Consider the following 20790-nt stretch of genomic DNA (forward strand, 5'->3'; position numbering starts at 1 on the left):
AGACACTGAGGTGTGAAACAGTTAGTTATGTTTGATATCCTGACACAATGGGATATACACCTATGGACAAATGACGGCTGCCAATAACAACAGATGCCACTCTAGAGCCACAAGGGACCAATTTAAAACCACACAGTAACAATGACATGGCCTGCACTGGCAATACAACTTGGAAGATCAACCATTCAATATCACATAAGGCCACATAGTCAATCCCACTCCCTCCCAAACAATATGAACTGTGTAAGGGGTGTGCAATGTGTGTTGCTGCAAGACAAACACCATGAGACACATAGCATAATGAAGTTTACTCACATGTAGGTGACATGGAAATACTGAGGCAGTACCAACATTTCACATCACTCCTGGGGTGATGTTGCCATCTAGCAATGAGGAAGTGGACTGTGCTATGACAACATGTTGATGTGACACTAATGCAAAGTGCACACTGCTGCACATACTGAAAGAGACAATTCCCCATCTACATAACAGATGTACTGTGAGATGGCCCTTCCTGCACATATACATCCCCCTCCACAACCCAGTTAGCCAGCTCACCTGGAGCATGTTCAGTAGTGTAGGTGCACGGCTGCACATGAGCCACTGGCAGAGGGAACAACAAAGGTTTTTATAGAACCTAGTCACACATGGGACAAATGTGCATTGTCAATACTGAACACCTCAGTGCTGCCAACTTATGTAGATGTGTTGTGCATTGTAATCAATGGGCCTCACTATTGCATTTCATCTGCAATGACGTATGTCTAAATGGATGGATGTTCAGGCCATGTAGTGCAACCATGTTACCACCACAGTGGAATCTATTGTGTGTGTGGAAGTATCATGTCCCCTCCAGTGAACACACACTAAAACATCTTACTCACTACATAATGCGTGGGAGATACACACTGAACTGCAAGTTTGAAACTAAACCAGAGATATCAGGTCAATTAGCCAAACACAAGTTTTTCAAGTCAAACAACCCAATGCAGAAAGAACCTCAAAGAAGCCCAGGATGCCACACAATACCACAAACACATATGAGTCACAGACAACACAAGATATCAACTGCCATGCTACATGACATTCCTGGTGCAAGCAACAACAAAATATTTAACCCTATTTTCTCTTTCAGCTGATCAGGGTTACGGGATCCAGCCATCGATCATGACCCCATTCCCCAACCCAAGCACAGCAGCAGAGCATGCCTTTAATGAGGCATATCAGAGGACACGCGCCATTGTTGAACAGACGTTGGCATCTTAAAGTCCAGATTCAGGTGCCTGGACATCACCGGAGGCAGCCTCCTATATTCCCCAGAAATGGTCTGCAAGTTCATTTTGACCTGTGCCATCCTGCACAACACTTGTGTTAGGAGGAACATCCTCCTATATGATCCTGAACAAGAACTGCCTGAAGCGGAGGAGGAGGTGGATGCTGCCCAGGAAAATGAGGGGGAACATCCAAACACAGCTGCAGGAATGCGTTGCAGACAACAGATAGTTAAAAACTTTTTTTCAACAATAGTCACTATCAACACATTTTTACGATATGAAATTAAACACCTCACTTGATCACTCAATTCTGCTCTGGGTAATTATTTATGCATCACATGTTACACAGGAATCAGAGTTATACCTCAGGGAGCATGTCACAAAGACAAATCTGACTACTTCTGATGCCACATCACATTTGATGGGTATGATTGTACAGGAAACATCACACACTGTTTGTATGAAAAACATATTTTCTATTTCCCATTTGAAGGGCAAATTCATAGGACCACAGCTATGAAAGACATCCATGTTGCCAACATGGTCTATTGCAGCATATGACACACAACTATGACATCATCGATCATAAGGTAAATAAGTGCATCATACATGAGGCAGTGGATGTGACATAGAATTGGTAACAGGAATGTATGACCAGGCCCTTGACATCAGTAAGTATGACATCAGCTATCTCTGCAAGGAACATGTGTGACAAGAGGTGTATCAATCCTGAAAATGTATAGCACGAGTATTCCAGGTATGACAAGCAAGGGTCACAACACATACCTTGCGCAGTCCATCCCTGGTAAGAAGTCCTGCCAACGCCATGTGTTAAGTCTCTGCTCTCCCTTCTCTAGGGGGCACTGTAAATGGACTAGCTGTACCCTGGGAATCATCATCTACACTCAACCAGATTCCCATTCTGACTCTTGCATGCTTCCCTTTTCAGTATGGCATGCCATGGTTCAACTACATCAACCTGCATGGACTTCATGTCCCATAATGCACTGCCTGGTAGTCGGTAAGACCTGTAGTCTTCTGTCCATTGATTCCCATGGGAAAAGCCCGGTTTCTCTCCTCCAGGACTTGTGAGAGACTGAAGCTGCACACACCTGCAAGCTCATTCATGCAGCCCAGCCATTTGACTCTGCCCTGGCCTTGCTGCTGCCTGGAACTGATTAGAAACTGCCATTCCCTGAAGCTCCTTGTTGTGCATTGGAGTACAATTTATTTGTGTACCAGAGCCTTTGTAGGATTGTGTTACAGTGCTGAGTACCCCTGAAACTGCTTTTTGTTTCCACTGTGTTGTTCCTGCTTGTTCCAGTCAGTCTCTGCTCCCGGTTTTCTGCCTTGTTCATGTTTGTTCCTGACAGAGCCTGCTTCCTGTTAACCTGACTGATTCCTGTCTTTGTGTCAACCAGAGCTGTTTCCTGTGCCTGCATTTGCCTCATAGTTGGTTTCCATGCCCTCCGTTTCCTCTTGGGGTATGTCTGGTTAGTGTACGATCAGTCCTCAACTATATAGAATAGTTTAATTTTGTTTTTGTACTGACACATGTTTTCCAGGAGGCGAATCCAGCACCCATCCTTTGTCTGGTTTTGCATGTATTCATTAGTGCCAAACAGTGACAGTGTGCTATGGTTGTATTCCTGGATTTGGCACTGTGCCTCCAGCCCAACCAACAAGGGCTGGTAATTTGTATGTAAGGACAATCCATGTTTGTGTCCTGATGGTCCAGACACAGATTCACTTTTGCTGCCACCTTTCGATGGGGCTTGCGTGGTAACTAGCTGTGAGATTAATCTGCATAGAGGCACTGATGTTCCCAATCTATCGCAATCCAATCCAACACACCCCAAGCCCAATCCAATCCAATCTACCCCACCCTAGCCCACCCCTCCCCGCTCCAGTGCACCGCTATCACTCCAATCCAAACCACCCACCCAATCTAAACGAATCCACCCCACTCCACTCAAATCCTTGACATCATGTTGTAATAGGGACAATATATGGCGTAGGGGACACTGCCAATGGGGTATATGTAACCTACATACAACACTGGCACACCTATTATGGGCCACTGAAAGGATGATAATCCCTGAATGCAAATCAACCCACATGCCAATCACACAGTTACTAATTGTCCCTTGATGTACACGCCACAATACCTGAGTCACTGGTATTGCGTTTCACCAGGAAAATGAGTACCAAATGAAATGGATTAGCCACAAAAGTGTGTAGTCAGGTTTAGCACCACATGATTCTAAGGGCCAGTGCATATGTGCAAATGTGTGTCAATCACTCACTGGAGTGACAGTGTCAATACAAGTTTGTAGTAGTATGTCTGCTGGAGTGTCTACATGCCTGATATGCAGCTCTATCATATAAAATGTCACACACTGTGATATGTTGCTCCCACGTTTGTACATTGATCAGACATTGAGCATATATATCTCCCTTCCATGTTTTACAGGTGGACCAGCCCTCCTATACCATTGGTGAAGTGGCTCGATTTGAGGACCCAGACATATCCAGTAAGTGTGAAAATGTCTGTCCTGTGTTGTGATTGCAGCTGTTATGTGATTGACTCTTGTGTGTTGGACTCATTGCAAGATATGATGAGCTGGCACGTGATCTGATATGTGACTTGACTGGAGGTTGACATAGTGTTCCATGGAAGAGTTTGACATTCACTGTCAGAGAGTCATATCTTGGGAGTCTAGTGCTGCGCAACAGGCTTGTGCAGGTGAACAAGGTGATTTGTAGCCACATGTAGGCCCACATTTGATTGGAGGTGGCCCATTGCCATAATTTAGTCAGAAGGTCATACCCTAATTCACACAAAATAGTAATGCATCATTTGAACACACAAAATTGTGCATCCCTGTAGAGTAATAAACATGTAGGACTGTGTATGTGACTGTTCCATAGCATCCAACCCCACATGTTGTACTCCATTTCCGTACAACTTAAGTGTTATGTTATTGATGTGCACATAGGTCAAAGCCAGATGTGTGCTTGCATCAATGTGGGTGATTTAGAAAATCTGTCAGTGTGATCTGATATTGATGGTTGTCCACAAATGGACACATGAATGTAGATGTGAATGACCAAAGGTTGACTCGCTCCTAGTTGGCAGGCCTCCTTACATGTGTTCCACTCACTAAATCCATGTACAGATGGACAAAGCTTAGTGGCTGTCCTTGACGGGTAAAAATATTTATTGCATGACCATCCCCCCTGAGGCAAAGGGGCTAGGGGGAGAAAATATATGTAGCTAGGTGTGATGGTCACAGTGCAGATGAGAAACATGCAATTCAAGCATGCATGTGTGCCAAATTACACTGACCCGTATGATTAGCAACTGCATACCATCCTGCTTGTTCCATATACAAATCACAGATCTTGTGTGCCTTGAAGTTGATCCAGATGATATGAATTAGTTGGCCTGGCACATGTTGATTACTTGCTGTATTTGCAATGTGGCACATTGCACTACATGTATGCACAGATCAGTTAATTTGGTGCACACCTTGTTGTGCATTGCTGTGCTGTTAGATAGTTGATGGATAAGCTGCGTTGGCATGTCATTCCTCAGGGACAATATATCATCTTTACTGTGATTTGGACTGCATGTGCAATTTGTGAGGAGTGTTATATTATCATCTGTACATGCATCACACAATGACACTAATGTTTACCTGTCTGTTTTTTACAGCTGCCAACATGAATGCTAAACAAGTTCGGGAGTTTCAGAGGTGGGCAGTGCGATACAGGCACATCCTAGATGTGAGGCTGGGTATAGAATGATGGCAAGATGCTATAGTTGTGAAAGAGCCAAAGGAGCATGACGGGCTTTTAGCCAAGGGGGCCAGGCATTGGCCACAACAGGTGCTGCCGCCACCCCGACTGCAGGCACAACCTGCTGGACCCTCAACGTCTAGAGCACAAGGCACAACAACTGCTGCACCATCTATGCCACCACCCCCAACCACGGCACCAGCACCTGCAGTTGCTACAACCACAGCGACACAAACCACCACAGCAGCAGGCAGGGACATGGCCTCATTGCGGCAGCTACAGAAGGACATGCGTAAGGTCATAAGGAGAATGGACAGTCTCCAGAGTGAGGTAGCCCGCAACAGCAGACGACTTAAATCAATTTAAAAAACTCTGAGTAGGGCAGACCTCTGAGTCCAGATTTGCCTCACCCCTAATTCCGTTTCCTCCCTCCTCTTTCCTTATACTGTTTTTTAGTTGGTTTTGGGGGTTTAGTGATATGTTAGAGTAGGCTATTAGTTGAGATAGGATAAGTAGGTTGGGGGCGGGGAGTTATATTATTTCATGTTAGTTTGTGGGTGGGTGGTGGTTGATGTTGGGGTTTATGTGTATTTTTGAAAAAAAATACAACTATGTATATATTTGTTTAGTATTAGCTAGTATCTGTTTGGGTTAGTATATGTTGTCTTACACATGTCCCATCATATAAGGGGGAGGGGGATTGATGTTTAGAGTGTTTAGTTACATGTGGTAAGTACGTTTAGCATAGGGTAGTTAGGGCCAGTTGGGGGTAATGTATAGTTAGGATAATTTAGGTTAGTATAGGTGTGTGAAATAGTTTAAGTTTCATTTCATGCATATTTAATAAAGTTTTAGGTACTCCTTTACGGTATGTGTCATATGCTTGGGGATCTGAGCCTTTGCAAGAGTGTATAGTGGCAAATTTGTGTTTTCCTGCGTATTCCATACTGCAACCACATCCCATTCTTAACTTGGTTATTCCCACTTCCAAATGAGCTGTCACATTGGCAGCTACAACAAAGCTACATCTCTATGCATCTACCACCACTACCCACCACTCCAGGTGACTATGGGTCCCATGTATTGGACAGGTAGGTGTGAGTTTAAAACTGTCATTGTTTGGGTCCTGTTTTGGAATCTTTGCCACTGTGGGACATCTGCCTGCAGCCTGATGTTCATGTGAACCCTGATAAACTGAGTGGTGTCATAATCTTATGAGGTTCAGTATACAAAATTCACGCCTATGAGTTTTTTAATTGTACTCCCAGGTGAGGTTATTGTCCAAACACTCTTACACATCCATTCCTGCTGTATGTTGTGGTTGTGGGATTTATGTTCAGAGTCATATATCACATACACAATGATTATCTTGAAGGGGATGTGGCCAGCATTGATTTTCATCTTGTAGATACCTTGGGCCTGACATATGCAATTGTTACACAGCATTTTGTCACATACACAATGATTGTCTTGTAGGGCTTGTGGCCAGCATTGAGTTTCATCTTGTAGATAACTTGGGCCTGACATATACAATTTGTATACAGCATTTTACTGTTTGTGGTGCTTTAACTCCAGAAATGAGCCACAAGCAGCACCGATGATTGTAAAATCCAGACCCTTGTGCATAGATGTCAGCCCACATTCTTTCTACACTCTTGTATTGACATTCTGTGGCCATTGACATGTTACATGCATCACAAATCTCCTGCACAGTAGATGTGTCACATTACAGAGACAAAGTGGTTGTGTAGGTGCTGTTTATTTGAAAGTGCTGTAGTGCAACATTTACATAGTACAGGTTTGTAAGTCCATTGGTGTGACACATTCTATTGTGACACAAGTGCAATGTTGAGGGACATGTCATTAGACATGCTGTGATGGAGTGTCATTCAGTGCAGAGGAACATGAATTGCTAATTGGGTAATGAGAGACAAAGGCTGTCCATATTGGTAAGGTAAACAGTGTGTCGGAGAACAGTGCATGTTACCAACTGTAGCAAGACTGGCATGTTGTCAAGCACAGGAAAAAGGAAAATCTGTGCCCATGTGGCATGGGCTAGTGCTACTGGGTACTCCTACGTGTGAAGGTGATCTGTTCCACGTCTTCATCTTCTGATGTGTGTGTCATCTACTCTGCCCTTCGTGGTAGTGGTGGTGGGTTTGAGGGGGCAACACACACTTCAGTGTCTGGAGAAGTGAACTCTGAATTCCCTGTAGCTGCCAACTGTGGAACTATTAAGGGCATAACTGCAGCAAGGAGGAGCTGCTGGTTATTGAGTATGGCAGCAACGTCCCTGTGGTAGGCAGCCAGGTCGGCCCTGAGGGAGTCCTGATTGTTGTCATGCATGCAGTGAAAAGTTTGGGAAGCCAGGTGTTATGGCAACTCCCTCACTGCAGTGGTGAAGTCCCTCACACACTGTTGTAGTTCTGGCGGTAGTGTTTATTGGACTTGCATGGTTGCTGACTGTCCTGCTGATGTCATCATGCACATCTCCTCAAGGCTGACTGCCATATTTTGCATCCCCACCGGCACCTCCTTGGCCAGCTCCCGCTGTACTCCCACAACTGTCCTCTCAAAGATGGTCCCAGTGTCATCAGAGTCCTCTGCTGTGTTGGAGATGGCAGGTCGTACTATTGGGGTGGTTCCTCTGGGATGGCTGCTATATCTGTGCTCCTCCTTGCGACTGGAGGTGGGGTCTGGAGGGTTCCCAGGATATCTTGGAGGGTTTCCTGGCTAATGGTTGTCAGCTCGTCATCCATGTCATCAGGGTTGTCCAGGATAGGCAGATCCACAGGAGAGCCATCGTCCTCCGCAGTGAGATATTGTACAATTAGTGTGTCTTTGTTGTGGCAGTTGTAATGTGACATCACTGACTTCCTATTAGTGGAACAAGGTAATCTGGGTTCCCGTTCATTGTTCCTGTTAATAATATTTGCATTCTCATAGGCCTATGCCCCACCTGCATGTCACATGTAGTGTGGGCAATTTGGGGAATTGTCTGCGTCACATCCTCTTGGTGTAGGTTGTGTCCAAATTGTGTCTTGCCCCCTTCTTGGCCTACTCCACCCTCCCTCTACTGCCACTAGCATGGTGAGGCCTTGCAATGCCTGTTGGTGTTCTGATGCCACGTGCACCACATATAAAAATATGGCCCTGACCCAGTCTATGATATTTAACATACACCTATACGTGATGCTGAGACCTAGCACATACCTTGTATTGCATTGGCATGACACGATACAGGTGTCAGCATTGGTAGTTTGTCATGTTGATGTTTGCGAATGTGTGCTACATTGCATTGCACTGATGGACCTGGCAGAGTTCCATTTCCTCTTATGATTGTGCGGGTGTGTTTCACTAGCTATACACATATGTCCTCCCCCTCAATGTTGTTGTCTTAGCAGTATGACAGTTGAGATGTTGCAAGGTGGCATTGCAGCTATTGTAACACAGGCAAAGGGTAGACCCTGGAATGGGCAGCATGGGTATGACATTACTGCTGTGTACTTCATAATGTAAGTGACAGTGCCTGATGTTTATTGAGCCTATGGTCATGAGCATTTGACAGGAGTGCACTTGGATTGGAATTGAAGGAGATTAATCACTTAGTCATCCTGAACCCTCATTTTATGTGTGTTTGTGCCATTGGCACCTAACTGCGTTTCGTAATCGACCAGCACACACAGCAGAGGTAGTAGTGTAAAATGTTGTCAATGGTAAATGTCGCTTGAGGCAATGGCCGGAGACTGGGCATTGTCCCCTAGTTCACAATCTGACAATACCAGCTATCCTGTGACCTGGGGTGGCTTGGTGAGTAAAAAAACGATGGATTAAACACAGATTTTTGTGACTGGGGTGAATGTTTGATTTACTGTGCATTCCAGCCATCATCTGTTCTTTTTGTAGCTATCCTGTGACATCAGCCCAATTTTACATTCTAGCCTACCCTCCTTGACTGGCTTTGCCTTTCCAGCAGCCTTGACATGGCGGTGTACCCACATGCAAAGGCTGTTGGTGTTGTGTTGTGCTCCTGGATGCTCCTGCACAGCCCATGCGCCCGGGCTGTGCCCCTTTGCCCTTTCTTTCATGCATTGTGTAGTGGGTATGTACCTCCCTCTTCTTGCACTTGACATTTAGGCATTTTTTTTTTCCCCTATGTGTTGTTCCCTGGTAGCCTGTGCTGTCCTGCGATTCCTGTGACGATCTCCTCCGGGATGACGGCTGTAACCATCTCCTCCATCTCGTCCAGGGCCTCCTGCGGTGCTGGACTTCCACCTCCAGTCTGCAGTGCTGTCTTCTTGTTCCATGCCATTTTCTCCTCTGTCCTGCTCTTGCAGTCATGCCAGCATTTCTTGCACTCAATCAATCAATCAATCAAATAAATTTGTAGAGCCCGTGAGGGTCTCAAGGCGTTGGAGGGGGAGGGGGCGTGCCAGGGAGGGTCACGGTTCGAACAGCCAAGTCTTGTGGTTCTTTCTGAAGACCAGTAGGTCTTTGGTTTTGTGACGGTCGGTGGGGAGGGAGTTCCAGGTTTTTGGGGCGAGGTAGGAGAAAGACCTGCCTCCTGTGGTGGTGTACTGGAAGCGGGGGACTGTGGCTATGGCGAGGTCGGCTGATCGGAGGTTGCGTCTGGGAGTGTGGAAGTTTACTCTTTCATTGAGGTAGGGTGGGCCGGTGTTGTGGAGGGATTTGTGTGCGTGGATGAGGATCTTGAATGTGATCCTCTTGTCTGTGGGGAGCCAGTGTAGGGATTTGAGGTGTGGTGAGATTCGTTCGTGTTGGGGGAGGCCAAGGCGCGCAGTTGTATTCTGGATTCTTTGGAGTTTGCGTTTGAGTGTGGTGCCAGCGTAGAGTGCGTTGCCATAGTCCAGTCTGATGCTGATGAGTGCATGGATGACTGTCTTTCTGGTTTCTGGGGGGATCCATTTGAAGATTTTTTTAGGGTGCGGAGTGTGTGGAAGCAGGAGGAGGTTAGAGCATTGATTTGCTGTGTCATGGAGAGAAAGGGGTCGGGGATGATGCTGAGGTTGCGTGCGTGGGTTGCGGGGTGGGTGCAGGGCCTAGGGCAGTGGGCCACCAGGAGTCATCCCATGTGGGTTTGTTGGAGCTGAAGATGATGACTTTGGTTTTGTTTGAGATGAGCTTGAGATGGTTAGTGGTCATCCAGTTGGCGGTGTCTAGGAGAGCGGCGTGTAGGTTGGTTTTGGCGGTGGTGGGGTTGCGGGTGAGGGAGAGGATGAGTTGGGTGTCATCAGCATATGAGAGGATGGTGATTCCGTGTGCTCGGAGAATGTTGGCTAGGGGGATCATGTAGATGTTGAAGAGTGTGGGCCTGAGGGAGGACCCTTGGGGGACTCACGCAGGTGATCTTGGTAGTGTTGGAGTGGAAGGGCGGGAGGCGGACTCTCTGGGTTCGGTCGGTGAGGAAGGAGGAGAGCCAGTCTAAGGCTTTGTGGCAGATTCCTATGTTGTGGAGGCGTCTGCGGAGTGCGTGGTGGCAGACGGTGTCAAAAGCTGCAGAGATGTCTAGGAGGATGAGTGCGACGGTCTCGCCTTTGTCGACTTTGGTGCTGATGTCGTCAGTGCATGCGATGAGGACGGTTTCTGTGCTGTGGTTCTTGCGGAACCCAGATTGTGAGGGGTCAAGGGTGTTGGTTGCTTCGAGGAAGTGGGATAAGCGAGTGTTGACTAATTTCTCTGCAACCTTGGTGGGGAACAGGAGGAGGGAGATGGGGCGGTAGTTGGAGAGGATCTCCGGGTCGGCTTTTTTTTTTTTTAGGTGAGTGGTAATTTCAGTGTGCTTCCAGGGGTCTGGGTAGGTGGCAGAGTCGGAAGAGAGTTGATTATGTTGTATAGTATGGGGGCGATAGTAGGGCTAGCTTTGTTGTGGATGCGGTGTGGACAGGGGTCGGAGGGGGATCCGGAGTGGATGGAGTTCATGGTTTTTTCGGTTTCTTTTTGTGTGGTAGGGGTCCATGTGGATAGTGTGGTGGGGGGTCTTGAGTGGGGGTTGAGTTGGGTGGGAGAGGGGTATGTGTGGTGGGTGTGTGTGATATGAAGCTGTTGTGGATGTCCAGGATTTTGTGGAGGAAGTGGTTGGAAAGGGCATAACATAGGGGCTGTGTGTGTGTGGGGTCTATGTTGCTGGCTTTGGGTTTGGCAAGTTCTTTGATGATGGTGAAGAGTTCTTTGCTGTTTTAGGAGTTGTTGTCAAGGCGTGTCTTGTAGTGATCTCTTTTGGTGGTGCGTATGAGTTGGTGATGGGTGCGAATGTTGGTTTTGAGTGTGGAGAAGTTGTTGAGGAGGGTTCTAGTCTCCATGTTTTCTCAGCTTGGCGGCATTTGCGCTTGGAGTCTTGGAGTTCAGGGGTGAACCAAGGGGCGTTCTTGATGTTGCGGGTGGTGATGTGTTTTCTGAGGGGTGCTAGTGTGTCTGCGCAGGTAGTGATCCATTTGGAGAGGTTGTGTGCTCCTGCGTTGGGGTTGTTGGTGTGGGGGGGTTATGGGCCAGTTGGGAGTTTAGTCGTTCTGTGGGGATCTTGTCCCACATGCGGTAGGGTGGGGTGTGTTGATGGTAGTGTGTAGGGGGTTTGGTGAAGGAGAAGTAGACGCAGCGGTGGTCTGTCCAGAGGAGTTCAGTCGTGTGGGTGTAGGCTATGTGTTGGCTTGAGGTGAAGATTGCGTCCAGCATGTGTCCTGCTAAGTGGGTGGGTGCGGTGACCAGTTGTTTGAGTCCGAGGTTGTTGAGGTTGTCTATGAGGGAGGTAGTGTTGTGGTCTTGTGGGTTTTCTAAGTGAAAGTTGAAATCACCGAGGATAATGTAGTCAGTGGAGGTGAGGGCGTACGGGCTGATGCTGTCGGCGATGGTGTCACAGAAGGCGGGGCGTGGTCCGGGTGGTCTGTAGATTAGTGTACCTCTGAGGGTGGAGTTGTTGTTGATGTGGATGAGGAAGTGCATGTGTTCAGTGTTGCTGATAGTGTTTTGGGAGCTGGTGGTGACTTTGATGGTGTCTCTGTGTAGGATGGCGATGCCCCCGCCTGGCTTGTTTCGGCGGTCTTTGCGTTGGAGTTTGTATCCCTGGGGGGTGGCTATGGCTATGTCGGGTTCTGAGGAGGAGTTGGTCCGGGTTTCCGTGAGGAAGGCGATGTCAGGTGAGTGTGTAGTGATGAGGTCCCAGAGTTCCATGGCATGTTTGTGAAGGGAGCGGATGTTGAGTAGCAGGCAGTTCAGGTGGTTGTGGTGGGTGGCGTTGGTGTGGTCCGTGAGGGTGTTGTTGCGGTGTGTGTTCTGGTTATGGGCTGGTGTGTTGTGGGGTTGGTTGGTGGGGACAGGGTGGGTGAGTTTTGTGTTGGGGTGTTGTGTTTGTTGAGGGTGGGGTCGCTATGGTTGGTGTGTGGTGTGAGGGATGATGAGCAGGAGAAGTGACAGGTGTAGCAGGTGAAGGGGCCATGAGGGTGTGTGGGGCTAGATGTGGTGCATGTGGGGTGGGGCCTGGGTTGAGGGAGTGGAGGGTGAGGGGGGAGTATGTGTGTCTGGGAGGGCCAGGGGTTCAGGCGCTGGGCGCGGTCCAAGCGCGGACGGGCACAGACGGGCGTAGACAGGCTTGCCTTTGGCGCACCTTCGGAGGCTGCCATAGGAGGAGGGGAGGGTGGGAGTGGCAGCTGGAAGGTGGGAGGGCCTGTCCTATGAGAGGGCTGGGGGGTGGGGCCGCAGGGGACTCAGCGGCGGGGAAAACTGAAAATGGAGCAGTGAGAAGGAGCTGGGAGGTGGGAGGGGCCGCAGGGGACGCAGCGACGGGGTGTAGGAAAGTACCAACTTGCCTGGCATGTTACCCCCATTTTTCACTGTATATATGTTGTTTTAGTTGTATGTGTCACTGGGACCCTGGAAACCCAGGGCCCCAGTGCTCATAAGTGTGCCTGAATGTGTTACCTGTGTAGTGACTAACTGTCTCACTGAGGCTCTGCTAATCAGAACCTCAGTGGTTATGCTCTCTCATTTCTTTCCAAATTGTCACTAACAGGCTAGTGACCATTTTTACCAATTTACATTGGCTTACTGGAACACCCTTATAATTCCCTAGTATATGGTACTGAGGTACCCAGGGTATTGGGGTTCCAGGAGATCCCTATGGGCTGCAGCATTTCTTTTGCCACCCATAGGGAGCTCTGACAATTCTTACACAGGCCTGCCACTGCAGCCTGAGTGAAATAACGTCCACGTTATTTCACAGCCATTTTACACTGCACATAAGTAACTTATAAGTCACCTATATGTTTAACCTTTACCTGGTAAAGGTTAGGTGCAAAGTTACTTAGTGTGAGGGCACCCTGGCACTAGCCAAGGTGCCCCCACATTGTTCAGAGCCAATTCCCTGAACTTTGTGAGTGCGGGGACACCATTACACGCGTGCACTACATATAGGTCACTACCTATATGTAGCTTCACAATGGTAACTCCGAATATGGCCATGTAACATGTCTATGATCATGGAATTGCCCCCTCTATGCCATCCTAGCATAGTTGGCACAATCCCATGATCCCAGTGGTCTGTAGCACAGACCCTGGTACTGCCAAACTGCCCTTCCTGGGGTTTCACTGCAGCTGCTGCTGCTGCCAACCCCTCAGACAGGCATCTGCCCTCCTGGGGTCCAGCCAGGCCTGGCCCAGGATGGCAGAACAAAGGACTTCCTCTGAGAGAGGGTGTTACACCCTCTCCCTTTGTAAAATGGTGTGAAGGCAGGGGAGGAGTAGCCTCCCCCAGCCTCTGGAAATGCTTTGTTGGGCACAGATGTGCCCAATTCTGCATAAGCCAGTCTACACCGGTTCAGGGGACCCCTTAGCCCTGCTCTGGGGTGAAACTGGACAAAGGAAAGGGGAGTGACCACTCCCCTGACCTGCACCTCCCCTGGGAGGTGTCCAGAGCTCCTCCAGTGTGCTCCAGACCTCTTCCATCTTGGAAACAGAGGTGCTGCTGGCACACTGGACTGCTCTGAGTGGCCAGTGCCACCAGGTGACATCAGAGACTCCTTCTGATAGGCTCCTTCAGGTGTTAGTAGCCTATCCTCTCTCCTAGGTAGCCAAACCCTCTTTTCTGGCTATTTAGGGTCTCTGTCTCTGGGGAAACTTTAGATAACGAATGCAAGAGCTCATCCGAGTTCCTCTGCATCTCTCTCTTCACCTTCTGCCAAGGAATCGACTGCTGACCGCGCTGGAAGCCTGCAAACCTGCAACATAGTAGCAAAGACGACTACTGCAACTCTGTAACGCTGATCCTGCCGCCTTCTCGACTGTTTTCCTGCTTGTGCATGCTGTGGGGGTAGTCTGCCTCCTCTCTGCACCAGAAGCTCCGAAGAAGTCTCCCGTGGGTCGACGGAATCTTCCCCCTGCAACCGCAGGCACCAAAAAGCTGCATTACCGGTCCCTTGGGTCTCCTCTCAGCACGACGAGCAAGGTCCCTCGAATCCAGCGACTCTGTCCAAGTGACCCCCACAGTCCAGTGACTCTTCAGTCCAAGTTTGGTGGAGGTAAGTCCTTGCCTCACCTCGCTGGGCTGCATTGCTGGGAACCGCGACTTTTGCAGCTACTCCGGCCCCAGTGCACTTCCGGCGGAAATCCTTTGTGCACAGCCAAGCCTGGGTCCACGGCACTCTAACCTGCATTGCACGACTTTCTAAGTTGGTCTCCGGCGACGTGGGACTCCTTTGTGCGACTTCGGGTGAGCACTGTTTCATGCATCCTCGTAGTGCCTGTTTCTGGCACTTCTCCGGGCGCTACCTGCTGCTGAGAGGGCTCCTTGTCTTGCTCGACGTCCCGTCTCTCTCCTGGTCCAATTTGCGACCTCCTGGTCCCTCCAGAGCCACAGCAGTGTCCAAAAACGCTAACCGCACGATTTGCAGCTAGCAAGGCTTGTTGGTGTTCTTTCGGCGGGAAAATACTTCTGCACGACTCTCCACAGCGAATGGGATCCGTCCACCAAAGGGGAAGTCTCTAGCCCTTTTCGTTCCTGCAGAAACCTCAGCTTCTTCTGTCCAGTAGAAGCTTCTTTGCACCCGCAGCTGGCATTTCCTGGGCATTTGCCCATCTCCGACTTGCTTGTGACTTTTGGACTTGGTCCCCTTGTTCCACAGGTACCCTAGATTGGAAATCCACAGTTGTTGCATTGTTGGTTTGTGTCTTTCTTGCATTATTCCTCTAACACGACTTGTTTGTCCTTAGGGGAACTTTAGTGCACTTTGCACTCACTTTTCAGGGTCTTGGGGAGGGTTATTTTTCTAACTCTCACTATTTTCTAATAGTCCCAGCGACCCTCTACAAGGTCACATAGGTTTGGGGTGCATTCGTGGTTCGCATTCCACTTTTGGAGTATATGGTTTGTGTTGCCCCTATCTCTATGTTCCCCCATTGCATCCTATTGTAACTATACATTGTTTGCACTGTTTTCTAAGACTATACTGCATATTTTTGCTATTGTGTATATATATCTTGTGTATATTTCCTATCCTCTCACTGAGGGTACACTCTAAGATACTTTGGCATATTGTCATAAAAATAAAGTACCTTTATTTTTAGTATAACTGTGTATTGTGTTTTCTTATGATATTGTGTATATGACACTAAGTGGTACTGTAGTAGCTTCACACGTCTCCTAGTTCAGCCTAAGCTGCTCTGCTAAGCTACCATTATCTATCAGCCTAAGCTGCTAGACACCCTATACACTAATAAGGGATAACTGGGCCTGGTGCAAGGTGCAAGTACCCCTTGGTACTCACTACAAGCCAGTCCAGCCTCCTACATTGGTTGTGCAGCGGTGGGATAAGTGCTTTGAGACTACTTACCACTCTTGTCATTGTACTTTTCATAAGAGAAAAATATACAAAACAAGTTCAGTGTATATACACATAGCCAAAAAGTTTTGCATTTCCTCTTTACACTCTTTTCTAAGTGCTGAAAAGTACTCCTAACTTTCTAAAAAGTTCTAAAAAGTTTAAAAAGTTTTTTTCTCTGTCTTTCTAAAAGCTCTGACAAACTTTTTTATCTTTTTCTATCACTTTAACTCGCTCTAAAAATGTCTGGGACAGGTCAAAATGTTGATCTGTCCAAACTTGCATATGATCATCTTAGCTGGAAAGGAGCAAGGAGTCTCTGCATAGAGAGAGGTTTGAGTGTAGGGAAGAATCCTTCCTTAGAACTGTTAATTAACATGCTTAGAGAACAAGATAAGGCAAGAAGTGCCCCATCTGTTGAAAAAGTAGCTAATGGTTCCCAATCTGATCCAGGGACTCCCCCAGGAAAAGATTCAGGAAAGAAACTTCCTAGCCTGCCCATTACTAGACAGTCTAGCATAGTTGGTAATGATGATGAGCCACACCATACAAATAGTGTTGTCTCACATCATAGCAAAAGCATTTATTCTCACCATACTGGTAGTGATGTTTCTGTTAGCCAAGCTGTTAGGGTGGCCTCTGTAAGGGACAGGTCTCCTTCTGTCCATTCTCACCATACTTCTGTTTCAAGGCATGTCCCTCCCACCCACCCTGATGACAGATTGTTAGAAAGGGAGCTCAATAGATTGAGAGTGGAACAAACCAGACTGAAGCTCAAGAAGCAACAGCTGGATTTGAATAGACAGACTTTAGAAGTAGAGAAGGAGAGACAGAAACTGGGTTTAGAAACCCATGGTGGCAGCAGCAGTATTCCCCATAGTCATCCTGAAAAAGAGCATGATTCCAGGAATCTGCACAAGATAGTTCCCCCTTATAAGGAGGGGGATGACATTAACAAGTGGTTTGCTGCACTTGAGAGGGCCTGTGCTGTACAGGATGTCCCTCAAAGGCAGTGGGCTGCTATCCTATGGCTATCATTTAGTGGAAAAGGTAGGGATAGGCTCCTTACTGTAAAAGAAAATGAAGCTAATGATTACAAAGTTCTTAAGAATGCACTCCTGGACGGTTATGGCTTAACCACTGAACAATACAGGATAAAGTTCAGAGAGACCAAAAAGGAGTCTTCACAAGACTGGGTTGATTTCATTGACCATTCAGTGAAGGCCTTGGAGGGGTGGTTACATGGCAGTAAAGTTACTGATTATGACAGCCTGTATAACTTGATCCTGAGAGAGCATATTCTTAATAATTGTGTGTCTGATTTGTTGCACCAGTACTTGGTGGACTCTGATCTGACCTCTCCCCAAGAATTAGGAAAGAAGGCAGACAAATGGGTCAGAACAAGGGTGAACAGAAAAGTTCATACAGGGGGTGACAAAGATGGCAACAAGAAGAAGGATGGTAAGTCTTCTGACAAGGGTGGGGACAAATCTAAAAATGAGTCTTCATCAGGCCCACAAAAACACTCTGGTGGGGGTGGTGGGCCCAAATCCTATTCTAATCAAAACAAGGAAAATAAACCATGGTGCTATTTATGTAAAATAAAAGGCCATTGGACAACAGATCCCAGTTGTCCAAAGAAAGGCACCAAGCCTCCTACCACTACAACCCCTACTGCTACACCTAGTGTCCCTACTAATAGCAGTGGTGGTGGGAGCAAACCTACTAATAGCCAATCCAAGGGAGTAGCTGGGCTCACTATTGGTAACTTAGTTGGGGTTGGCCTTGTTAGGGAGGCCACAGAGGCTGTGTTAGTCTCTGAGGGGGCTATTGATTTAGCCACCTTAGTTGCTTGTCCCCTTAATATGGATAAGTACAAGCAGCTACCCCTAATAAATGGTGTTGAGGTTCAGGCCTACAGGGACACTGGAGCCAGTGTGACTATGGTCATAGAGAAACTGGTCCACCCTGAACAACACCTACTTGGTCACCAGTACCAAGTAACCGATGCTCACAACAACACACTTAGCCACCCCATGGCTGTTGTAAATCTCAACTGGGGGGGGTTACTGGTCCAAAGAAAGTTGTGGTAGCTTCAGATTTACCTGTAGACTGTCTATTAGGGAACGATTTGGAGACATCAGCTTGGTCAGATGTGGAGTTGGAGGCCCATGCAGCAATGCTGGGCATCCCAGGGCATATTTTTGCTTTGACAAGGGCTCAGGCCAAAAAGCAAAAAGGAGAGGGAAGCTTGGATCCTAGAACAATGGACCAAGTGCTCCCTAAAGCTAGGGCTAGTAGAAGCAAAACACTTCCTACTATCCCTCCCTCTACAGTGGATTCAACTTCAGAGGAAGAAGAATTCCCTCCCTGTGCAGAACCTACACCAGAGGAGCTGGAAGCAGATACTGCTGAGCTTTTGGGTGAAGGGGGGCCTGCCAGAGAGGAGCGGAGTGTGGCACAGCAAACCTGTCCCACATTAGAGGGTCTCAGACAGCAAGCTGTCAAACAGGCTAATGGGGATGTCAGTGACTCTCACAGAGTTTACTGGGAGGACAACCTCTTGTACACTGAGCATAGGGATCCTAAACCTGGAGCTGCCAGGAGATTAGTGATTCCTCAGGAGTACAGAAAGTTCCTCCTAACCCTGGCACATGACATTCCCCTAGCTGGGCATCTAGGACAAATGAAAACTTGGGACGGGCTTGTTCCCCTGTTTCATTGGCCTAGAATGTCTGAGGACACAAAGGAATTTTGTAAGTCCTGTGAAACCTGTCAAGCCAGTGGCAAGACAGGTGGCACCCCAAAGGCACCCCTTATTCCACTGCCTGTGGTTGGGGTTCCCTTTGAAAGGGTAGGGGTTGACATAGTTGGCCCCCTTGACCCTCCTACTGCTTCAGGCAATAGATTAATCTTAGTGGTAGTGGACCATTCCACAAGATATCCTGAAGCTATTCCTTTAAGGACCACTACAGCACCTGCAGTGGCAAAGGCCCTCCTGGGAATATTTTCCAGGGTGGGCTTCCCAAAGGAAGTAGTATCAGACAGGGGAAGTAATTTCATGTCTGCATACTTAAAAGCCATGTGGAAGGAGTGTGGTGTAACGTACAAGTTCACAACACCCTATCATCCACAAACAAATGGACTGGTGGAGAGATTTAATAAAACTCTCAAAGGCATGATTATGGGTCTCCCTGAAAAACTCCGCAGGAGATGGGATATTCTTCTACCATGCCTCCTTTTTGCCTACAGGGAGGTACCCCAGAAAGGAGTGGGCTTCAGCCCCTTTGAACTTCTTTTTGGACACCCTGTTAGGGGTTCACTCACACTTGTAAAGGAGGGTTGGGAACAACCTTTAAAAGCTCCTAAGCAGGATATTGTGGATTATGTACTTGGCCTCAGATCAAGAATGGCTGAGTACATGAAAAAGGCCAGTAAAAACCTTCAGGCCAGCCAAGAGCTCCAGAAGCAATGGCATGATCAGAAGGCTGTTTTGGTTCAGTACCAACCAGGGCAGAAAGTGTGGGTCTTGGAGCCTGTGGCCCCAAGAGCACTCCAAGATAAATGGAGTGGACCCCACACAATTGTTGAAAAGAAGGGAGAAGTCACCTATTTAGTTGACTTAGGCACTGCCAGGAGTCCCCTTAGGGTGCTCCATGTCAACCGCCTGAAACCCTACTATGACAGGGCTGATCTCACCCTGCTCATGGCAACTGATGAGGGACAGGAAGAAGACAGTGATCCTCTACCTGATCTCTTCTCTTCCACAGAACAAGATGCTCTGGTGGAAGGTGTAGTTTTGGCTGATTGTCTTACTGCTGAGCAAAAAGACAATTGCATAAATCTCCTAGATCAATTCTCTGAACTCTTCTCTACTGTGCCAGGTACCACTTCTTGGTGTGAGCACACTATAGATACTGGAGACAGCTTGCCTGTCAAAAGTAAGATCTATAGACAGCCTGACCATGTCAGGGACTGCATAAAGCAAGAGGTCCAGAAAATGTTAGAACTAGGAGTGGTTGAGCACTCTGACAGTCCATGGGCTTCTCCTGTGGTACTGGTACCAAAACCCCATTCCAAAGATGGAAAGAAGGAAATGCGGTTTTGTGTAGACTATAGAGGTCTCAACTTGGTAACCAAAACTGATGCTCACCCTATACCCAGGGCAGATGAGCTCATAGATACACTGGCATCTGCCAAGTATCTAAGCACTTTTGACTTGACTGCAGGGTATTGGCAGATCAAATTGTCAGAAGATGCTAAACCTAAGACTGCATTTTCAACCATTGGAGGACATTACCAGTTTACTGTAATGCCTTTTGGTTTGAAAAATGCACCTGCCGCTTTTCAGAGGTTGGTGAACACAGTCCTGCAAGGGCTGGAAGCTTTCAGTGCAGCATATTTGGACGATATAGCTGTCTTTAGCTCCAGCTGGGATGATCACCTGGTCCACCTATGGAAAGTTTTGGAGGCCCTGCAAAAGGCAGGCCTCACTATCAAGGCTTCAAAGTGCCAGATAGGGCAGGGTAAGGTGGTTTATCTGGGACACCTTGTTGGTGGGGAACAGATTGCACCACTTCAGGGGAAAATCCAAACAATTATTGATTGGGTTCCCCCTACTACTCAGACTCAGGTGAGAGCCTTCCTAGGCCTCACTGGGTATTACAGGAGGTTCATTAAGAACTATGGCTCCATTGCAGCCCCTCTTAATGACCTCACATCCAAGAAAATGCCTAAAAAGGTATTATGGACAGCAAACTGTCAGAAAGCTTTTGAGGAGCTGAAGCAGGCCATGTGCTCTGCAACTGTCCTGAAAAGCCCTTGTTACTCTAAAAAATTCTATGTCTAAACTGATGCATCTGAATTAGGAGTAGGGGCAGTCCTATCAC

The sequence above is a fragment of the Pleurodeles waltl genome, chromosome 8 (genome assembly GCF_031143425.1).
Source record: "Pleurodeles waltl isolate 20211129_DDA chromosome 8, aPleWal1.hap1.20221129, whole genome shotgun sequence".
Taxonomy (NCBI): Eukaryota; Metazoa; Chordata; class Amphibia; order Caudata; family Salamandridae; genus Pleurodeles; species Pleurodeles waltl.